At 33.8% G+C, this 8,527-nt stretch overlaps 1 non-coding gene across 1 annotated transcript; it reads left to right on the forward strand.

Annotated features, from left to right (window-relative positions):
- Positions 1–1,535: 1,535 nt before the first annotated feature.
- Positions 1,536–1,641, forward strand: LOC121231034 (small nucleolar RNA R71). Its single transcript, XR_005929103.1, has one exon. It is a non-coding gene; the product is annotated as a small nucleolar RNA R71 (small nucleolar RNA).
- The last annotated feature ends 6,886 nt before the right edge of the window (positions 1,642–8,527 follow it).

An 8,527-nucleotide genomic window follows, 5' to 3' on the forward strand; every position in this document is an offset into this window, starting at 1 on the left:
TTCATGAATGTGTCCTCTATCATTTCTGGAACATGGCTCGTGAACTTCTTTGAAACTCAATTTCTGCAAAGTAATATTGTCTGTTTTAGTAGATTGGTGTGGACTATTACCTTCAATGTTTGATGTGATGCCAGAATTACGAGCTTGAAGGGTGATCGTTTCGTCTCCCACACGAAGTGTAAGCTCACCTGTGCCAACATCAATAATTGTTTTAGCAGTTGCTAAAAAGGGCCTCCCTAAAATCAAAGGGGTGTTATTATCCTTCTTTATGTCTAGAACAACGAAATCAACAGGAAATATGAACTTATCTACTTTCACTAGTACATCTTAAATAATACCCCTAGGAAATCTTATAGTTTTATCTGCCAATTGAATACTCATCCTAGTTTGTTTAGGTTTCCCAAGACCTAGTTGCTTAAACATTTTGTAAGGCATGACGTTAATACTAGCCCCTAAATCAGCTAATGCATGACTTATATCTAAACTACCAATTAAGCAAGGAATTGTAAAACTCCCTGGATCTTTCAATTTGTGGGGTAGCTTATTCTGTAGAATAGTTGAGTAGACTGTGTTTAGCTCCACATGCGACGCTTCGTCCAACTTCCGCTTATTTACTAAAAGCTCTTTTAAAAATTTCATTGCATTTGGCATCTATGACAAAGCTTCAATAAACAGTAAATTAATATGTAAGTTTTTCAAAAGTTCGAGGAAATTACCGAATTGTTCGCGGTCTTTCCTTGTCACGTTAGGGTATGGGACACGAGGTCTGAATTCTTCATTCACCGTTTTTTATGACTTACCTCACTTTTACCTTTTCTCACCACAGTTTGTTACATCAATTCTGGCTCAGGCGCAATGAATCCTTCCTTATCATGAGTACTAATTGCGTTGAGGTGTTCCCTTGGATTAGGTTCAGTATTACATGGTAAGCTACCTTGTGGTCGTTCAGAGATTAGTTTGGATAGCTGGCCTATCCGAGTTTTGAGCCCTTGGATCGATGCTTGTTGATTCTTAAGTTCTATCTCGGTATTTTGGAAAGGGGTTTCTGATACCGAGATGAATTTAGAGAGCATCTCTTCAAGGTTTGGTTTCTTCTCTTGTTGATAAAGTGGTTGTTGAAAACCCTGAGGATTTTGTATAGGTTATAAGTATTACTGTATGGGTTATTTTGAGGTCGAAAGTTATTGTTACCCATATAGTTGACTTGTTCCTCTTCAGTTGTAGGATTGAAGGATTGATATTCTCTATGCACACCTCCTCCACTTGAGTCACACCTCATTACTGAATGTACCTGCATAGAACCAAGTAAACCATCAATCTTTTTATTGAGAAGTTCTACCTGATTTGATAGCATAGTAACTGGCTTAGTCCTCATGACTTGCCACTAATAATTATTCAGTGACATTTCTTCAATGAATTCATAAGCCTCTTCAGGTGTTTTGTTGTTGATGGTTCCTTTAGTAGCTGCGTCAATCATCTGTCTTGTTGAGGGATTCACACCATTGTAAAACGTTTGAACTTGCAGCCATAGAGGTAACCCATGGTGAGGGCACCTTCACAATAGATCCTTGTATCTCTCCCATGCATCGTAAAGTGTTTCTAAGTCCATCTGCACAAAAGAGGAGATATCATTATGTAACTTAGCCGTTTTAGCTGGCAGAAAATATTTTAGTAGAAATTTTTCGGTCATTTGTTCCCAAGTAGTGATGGACCCTCGTGGTAACGAGTTCAACCACTGTTTAGCTTTGTTTCTCAGTGAAAAAGGGAATAATCGAAGGCGAATGACATCATCAGAAACACCATTAATTTTGAAAGTGTCGTAAAACTCCAGAAAATTCGCCAAGTGAGTGTTGGGATCCTCATCCTGCAAACCATCAAACTGAACAAACTACTGTATCATCTGAATTGTGCTAGGTTTCAGTTCAAAATTATTCGCAGCAATAGTAGGTCTAACTATACTTGACTCAGTTCCTGTTAAAGGAGGTTTAGCATAGTCATACATAGTACGTAGAGCAAGATTTTGATTAGCCGCAATTGCAGGAGGTAGCTGATTGCCTTGGTGTTTAGCCATCTCTTCGGTTGGGAGTTGAGTATCGTCTTCTTTCTTGTTCTCCGTGTAACTTAAACTTTGACTTATTTCTCTTTGGTTTCTACGAATTGTGCAATCGATTTCTTCGTCAAACAGTAATGGTCCCGACGGGTTTCTTCTAGTCATAAACTATGAAAACATGCCAAGAGAAGGAAAAAGGAAGTTAATAAATAATAATTAAATTAAATTAAATTGCAAGAAAGATAAATGGCTAAAGTAATAAAAATTGAGTGTTCCTAATATTTCAGTTCCCCGGCAATGGCACCAAAAATTTGATCGCGAGCTTTTGTGATAGGTTTTAAATATTTATAATTACTCGTTCTTGGACTAACTATTATCGCGATGTAGGCAAGTGTACCTATCGAACAGTAGTATAGTTTTAGCAAGACCGAATTGTCGAACTCAAACGAACTAAAAGTAATAGTAATGACTGTCTTTTTATTATCTAGCCTAAGAATAAAGAGATTTTGTTTTAATTAACTAACTATCTAAACTAAGAACTCACAGAGAAAAGAATTGGGGAATTGCTTTTGGGAAAATCGATTGAATGAAGACAATACCTAAGGAAAAATACACCTAGACTTTACTTGTTATTCTGGCTCTTAATCGAACGATTTATTCATTCAACTTGTTCCGTAGAGATCCCTAAGTTATGTTATTATCCCTATTCAAAACTAATAACGTCTAATCCCTAGATTGAATAATCGAGACTTTTCTCTAATTAACACTCTAGGGTTGCATTAACTCGATCTATGGATCCCCTTATTAGGTTTCACCCTAATCCAGCAAAATCTTGTCACCCTTTTTCTAGGCGCGCAATCAACTCCGCTTAATTATGACAAAAGTACTCTTAGACAGGGTCTATTCCTCCTCTGAACAAGAGCATGTCTTGAATCAGTACCCTGGGATATCAAAACAAGAATTAAGAACACATAATGAAGAACAAGTTAAATATTTATCATACAATCAGAAAATAATAACAAGATTCGTCTTAGGTTTCATTCCCCTTAGGTATTTAGGAGTTTTAGTTCATAACTAAATAAGAAAACATCTCAGAAGAATAAAGAATACAAAACATAAAGAAAACCCAAAACTCCTGAAGAGAAATTGTAACACCCCTTACACGTACCCGAGGCTGGGATAAGGTACAAGGTGTTACCGGACAAACATACAAACACTAAACTAAAATACGGGCCATAAAATTTATTCATATTTCAAAACGTTCATTCACTTACACATAGTCCCTTATTTGAGTCTACGAAGCCCAAAACATACTTTAGAAAGGGTTCGGGACTAAACCAAGAACTTACAAAAATCTTTAAAATTTCATGCTTTAAGGCTCCACACGCCCATGTCCCAAAGTCATGTTCCATACACGGCTGAGACACATGGTCGTGTCTCTGCCTGTGTGGAATATACCTAGGCTATTTTCCAAGCTTTTGTCAACCTTAATCTCTTACACACTTATACAAAATCAAAAGCATATAACATGGTATTCATTTAATGATTAAATAGTCTCAGTTAAACCACAAACATAGCATTTGTATGTCAAAATACATGTGTCTCTCATACTCATTTTACCTTATTTATTATAGTACCACTTATACATTTATACCAAGATTATCATCTTACAAAATATCTTCATCTTAATCATCAAGCATTCATATTTAAAACTAGATCATATCTTTATAAAATATCACAATTCAGATGCGCAAAATAACATGTTTGCCTGAAACATTTCAATTCAACTCCATACCCAACAAGCATTACATTGAGACTAGTCATATATATATACATGTCATGATACATATCATTCTCTTTCTGTTTTCTTATAAACACATATCATTTATTTCATTATATCAAGATTTCATATACCATAGTTTCCATGTATTCCACATATATTTATTTTCCTCCTCCTCCTCTCCATTCCACATCCTTAATGTATATAGCATTCTTGTAAGTACGATTTCACAATTTACTAATAAATGCTCACATCAAACTATCCACACGAGTCATAGTCACTTACTTATTTATAATTCGAGCTACGGAGCTCCAAATTAAGATCCATAAATTTCCCCTGAAACTAGACTCAAATATATTTCCACCATAAAATTTTCATAATTTTTGGTTTAGCCAATTAGCACAATTTATTCATTAAAATTTCCCCTTTTTCACATTCTGACAGTTCTAACCTCTCTTCACTAAAAATTAATTATCTCACAGTACAGAACTCGGATAATGTTCTTGTTGATTTATCTTGAAAATAGACTCATTACGGATTTTAAAAATATATTTATAAGCCTCTAATTGTTTTTATCCAAATTTTTGTTATTTTGCAAAGTCAGAATAGGGTATCACGTAATCATTCTGCACTAGTCTCACAAAAACATAAATATCTCAAAATATAGAACTCCTTTTCTTTCTATGTTTCTTTTATATGAAGACAAACTCATTAAGATTTAATTTGATATCTCATTCAGTCTCTAATTCAATTTCTACTATTTGTGGTGATTTTTCAAATTCACATCACTGCTACTGTCCAAAACAGTTTTATTGCTAATTCACTCTTTCACACTTTCTTTGTATTAACCTCATTTTAACATACATATCACAAATCATTTTCACCAAATTTCATACATCACAAGTATAGGCCCATGATCACAAGGTCACCATAAAATCATCCTCATGTATAACTTACTTGTTTATAACCTTACCAAATCCTGGTCACTTAATGAACACATCATTCACATAACCAAGTTCCTGCACTTATTCATCACAAAACTCACAAAGCAATACATAGAGAGTCTCCCGTTGAACACTTCGAATCAATCCTCGATACTTGGTGGTTTCAGCACATAGCTCCACCCATCATATAGTTCCGCTCTCTTGTATACGTGGTGAACACTCAGTACCACCCATGTGACCTAGCCCATTTATCTCGTAGCTCTCTTGTCTACATGGTGTACACATAGTATCACCCATGCGACCTAGCTACATCATAATGTCTTGTAGCTCTCTTGTACACATGATGTGCACTCAGCACCATGCATGTGACCTAGCTACATACTATATGTGTCATCCAATCTTTCCGAAGGTTCAACTGGGATTTCTCTTGCTTTTCCAACAAATTCACCAATCACGTAATTATCCACAAACATATTTCCAATATTATTATAAAATATCATAATACAAGTAATATTGATGTATTACTTACATATAAACTTACATCTCATTTAATATCAAGGCAATAACATTAAATTACACATTGCCTTATTAAAAATCATATGAACTTACAATTTCCCATAATATCCATAATCATAGAAATCACATTTATGTATGATAATTCAATGCACTTCATGTACCATAGACATATTTTTAAATCAATTCATAAACTTGGCACCATAATCATTTAATTTAACATAATTCAATTAATTCACTAAAATTAACTTTCAAATATAAATTACAGCATTATTGTTGTATTATTATCATACCAACTTACATACTTTCAACACCTCGGAAATCATAATAAATATATCAATTTTACATTGAAACATGCATAAATTAATACTTATTATACATATGAACTTACCTCTATACTAAAACGGCCATTTTACCAACTTTCCTAATTTTCAATTTTTCTCTCATTATAGGTTCAAATCTCATTTTTCGGGATCTAAAACATCATATTTTACTTATTTAATTAATGTACTATTCAAAACAGTCCTTAACTCAAACTTTGGCAAAATTACAATTTTGCCCCTAAACTTTTTCATATTTACACTTTTTCCCCTAGGCTCGGGAATTAAACTTCATCCCTTATTCTTTTGTTTTATGAAATCCTGATCACTTTTCCCTTCTATGTAAACATCAAATTCTCACCCTAACATATATTTATGACTATTAAGTATTTTTACCGATTAAGCCCTTTTACTCGTTTTCACTCAAAACCGAGTAGCACAAGTTGTCTAACATAATTTAAAACCTCATATGCTATCATAAAACAGCAAAATAAACAAATTTCACCTATGGGTATTTTTCCAAATATGAACCCTAGCTTAAATTATTACTAGAATAAGCTTAATCAAATTACCAGGATTCCAAAAACGTAAAGAACTTGAAAAACAGGGCTAGAACGGACTTACTATTGAGCTTGGAAAGCTTGAAAACCCTAGCCATGGCTTCCCCCATGCTAATTTCGGCCTCCATGAAAAGGATGAGTCAATTTTGGCTTTATTTTCCCTTTTTATTTCTTTTAATTACCAAATGACCAAAATGCCCTTCCTTACTAAACTTTCAAAAATTCCATCCATTTCCAATTTTTGTCCATCACTTAGAAATTGGTCAAATTGCTATTTAAGCCCTCCTAATTAATATTTCAAAGCAATTTCATACTAAAAACTTCTAGAATGCAAATTTTGCAACTTATTCAATTTAGTCCCTAACTTCAAATTGAGCACTTTATGCATAGAATTTCTTCACGAAATTTTTACACAAACATGAAATAATATCATAGACCTCAAAATAATCATAAAATAAATATTTCTATCTCGAATTTTATGGTCCCGAAACCTCTGTTCCAACTAGACCCAATTTTGGGCTATTACAGAAATTGAGGAGAGATTTTCAGTCTTAATGATGAATCCTGGCATCCGAGATGGATCAATTGGCTTCCTTGGAGTAATTCCTTATGTAACACCCCTTACCCATGTTCTAAGCCGAAACAAGGTACGGAATATTATAGATCACGAAAACATGAATTCACACATTTACCTGACCTTACGTAATTAATTCCTCTAGCTTGAACAAAAATAGATAACATTAACAGATATACATAAGTACAAGTAAATTATCAAATTTTGAAAAGTAATATTTTAAAACAAATTAATTATGACACATAACAAAATGATTCAGCCCTCTATACATGCCATAATTCCAAAATAGTGTTTACAACATACCAAAAAGTATTGATACTGTGGATGGGTCTCCGACGATCTCTAAATCTCGAGTTGATATTCAATTTATCAAAGTAAAACAATCATACTAGTATATAATCACATATTCAGGACAAGCTGTTTTCTGGAGTCTTGGTTTAAAAAGAATCATATCTCGAGCTACAAAACTCAAAATCTAATTCCGTAAATTTTCCCTAAAACTAGACTCATATGTCTACTTACTAATTTGTTTCTAGAATTTTTGGTCAGGTCAATTAATACAGTTTATTAGTTAAAGTCTCCCCTGTTTCAGGGTTCGACTACTCTGACCCCTGTGCACTACGAACCAAATTTCTCCCTGTACAGAATTCTAACGACCATGCTGTTTGTTTCCCTTAAAAATAGACTCAATAAGGAATCCATGCATGTAAATTATGACTCTTAATAACTTTCTTAAAATTTATGGTTAATTTATAAAGTCAAAATAGCGGATCTCAAATTCATTCAGACCCTGTTTCACAAGAATTCAAATATCACACAATATAGAATTTGTTTGCTTCCCCTATTTCTTTTACTGAAAATAGACTCATTAAGCTTTATTTTCATATATCATTTGCATTTTTATTCAACTTCCATGATTTTTGGTAAATTTGTAAAATCATGTAATTGCTACTGTCCAACACTATTTTATTTCTAACATTCACTCTTGCATAATTTCACCTAGTCCTTTTTGTTATACCAGAATTCACTCAATTATCGAGCACATAGCTCCTAACTTTTCATAAACATAAATTTGCACATATCCACCTTATAATAACTTTCACATATTACCACTTTATCGATTTTCCCCATTGAAATCAACAGAAAAATAACAAATATACCATTGTTTACACATATTTCCTCTTTCCACACTTATAGCCGAAGTTATCTAATACGCATAGTAGCCTGCACTTAGTACCACACATGCGACCAACAATCTGGTGCACGTGGTAGCCTGCACTTAGTACTACACACGTGACCTCACCATCTGATACACGTAGTAGCCTGCACTTAGTACTACACACGTGATCGAAGTCATTGAGTATGCATAGTAGCCTGCACTTAGTACTACACATGTGACTTAACAGTATGGTACACGTAGTAGCCTGCACTTAGTACTACACACGTGTATTCACAATGGGTCATTCGTATTGTTCCTATTCCGAGGGTTCAACCGGAAAATCTTTCCTTTTTCACCATTAACACTTTTTCATAATCTAATTAAATTTGCAAGTTTCCATCATTTAATCATTCTTTGGACAGTCACCAATTCATATGATAACAACATAAAAAAATTGATAAATTATTCATGTACAAACTTACCTCGGTGCAAACTTTAGAAATGTTATAATTTAGTCCGAAAGCTTTTCTTTTCCCCGATCACGATCGATTCCACATCTTTCTTGATTATGAAGCTTGAAAATTGAAGAAACCCTAGCTATGGACGAGAGCAAAAACTTGGCAGCAA

The sequence above is a fragment of the Gossypium hirsutum genome, chromosome A06 (genome assembly GCF_007990345.1).
Source record: "Gossypium hirsutum isolate 1008001.06 chromosome A06, Gossypium_hirsutum_v2.1, whole genome shotgun sequence".
NCBI classification, from domain to species: Eukaryota; Viridiplantae; Streptophyta; class Magnoliopsida; order Malvales; family Malvaceae; genus Gossypium; species Gossypium hirsutum.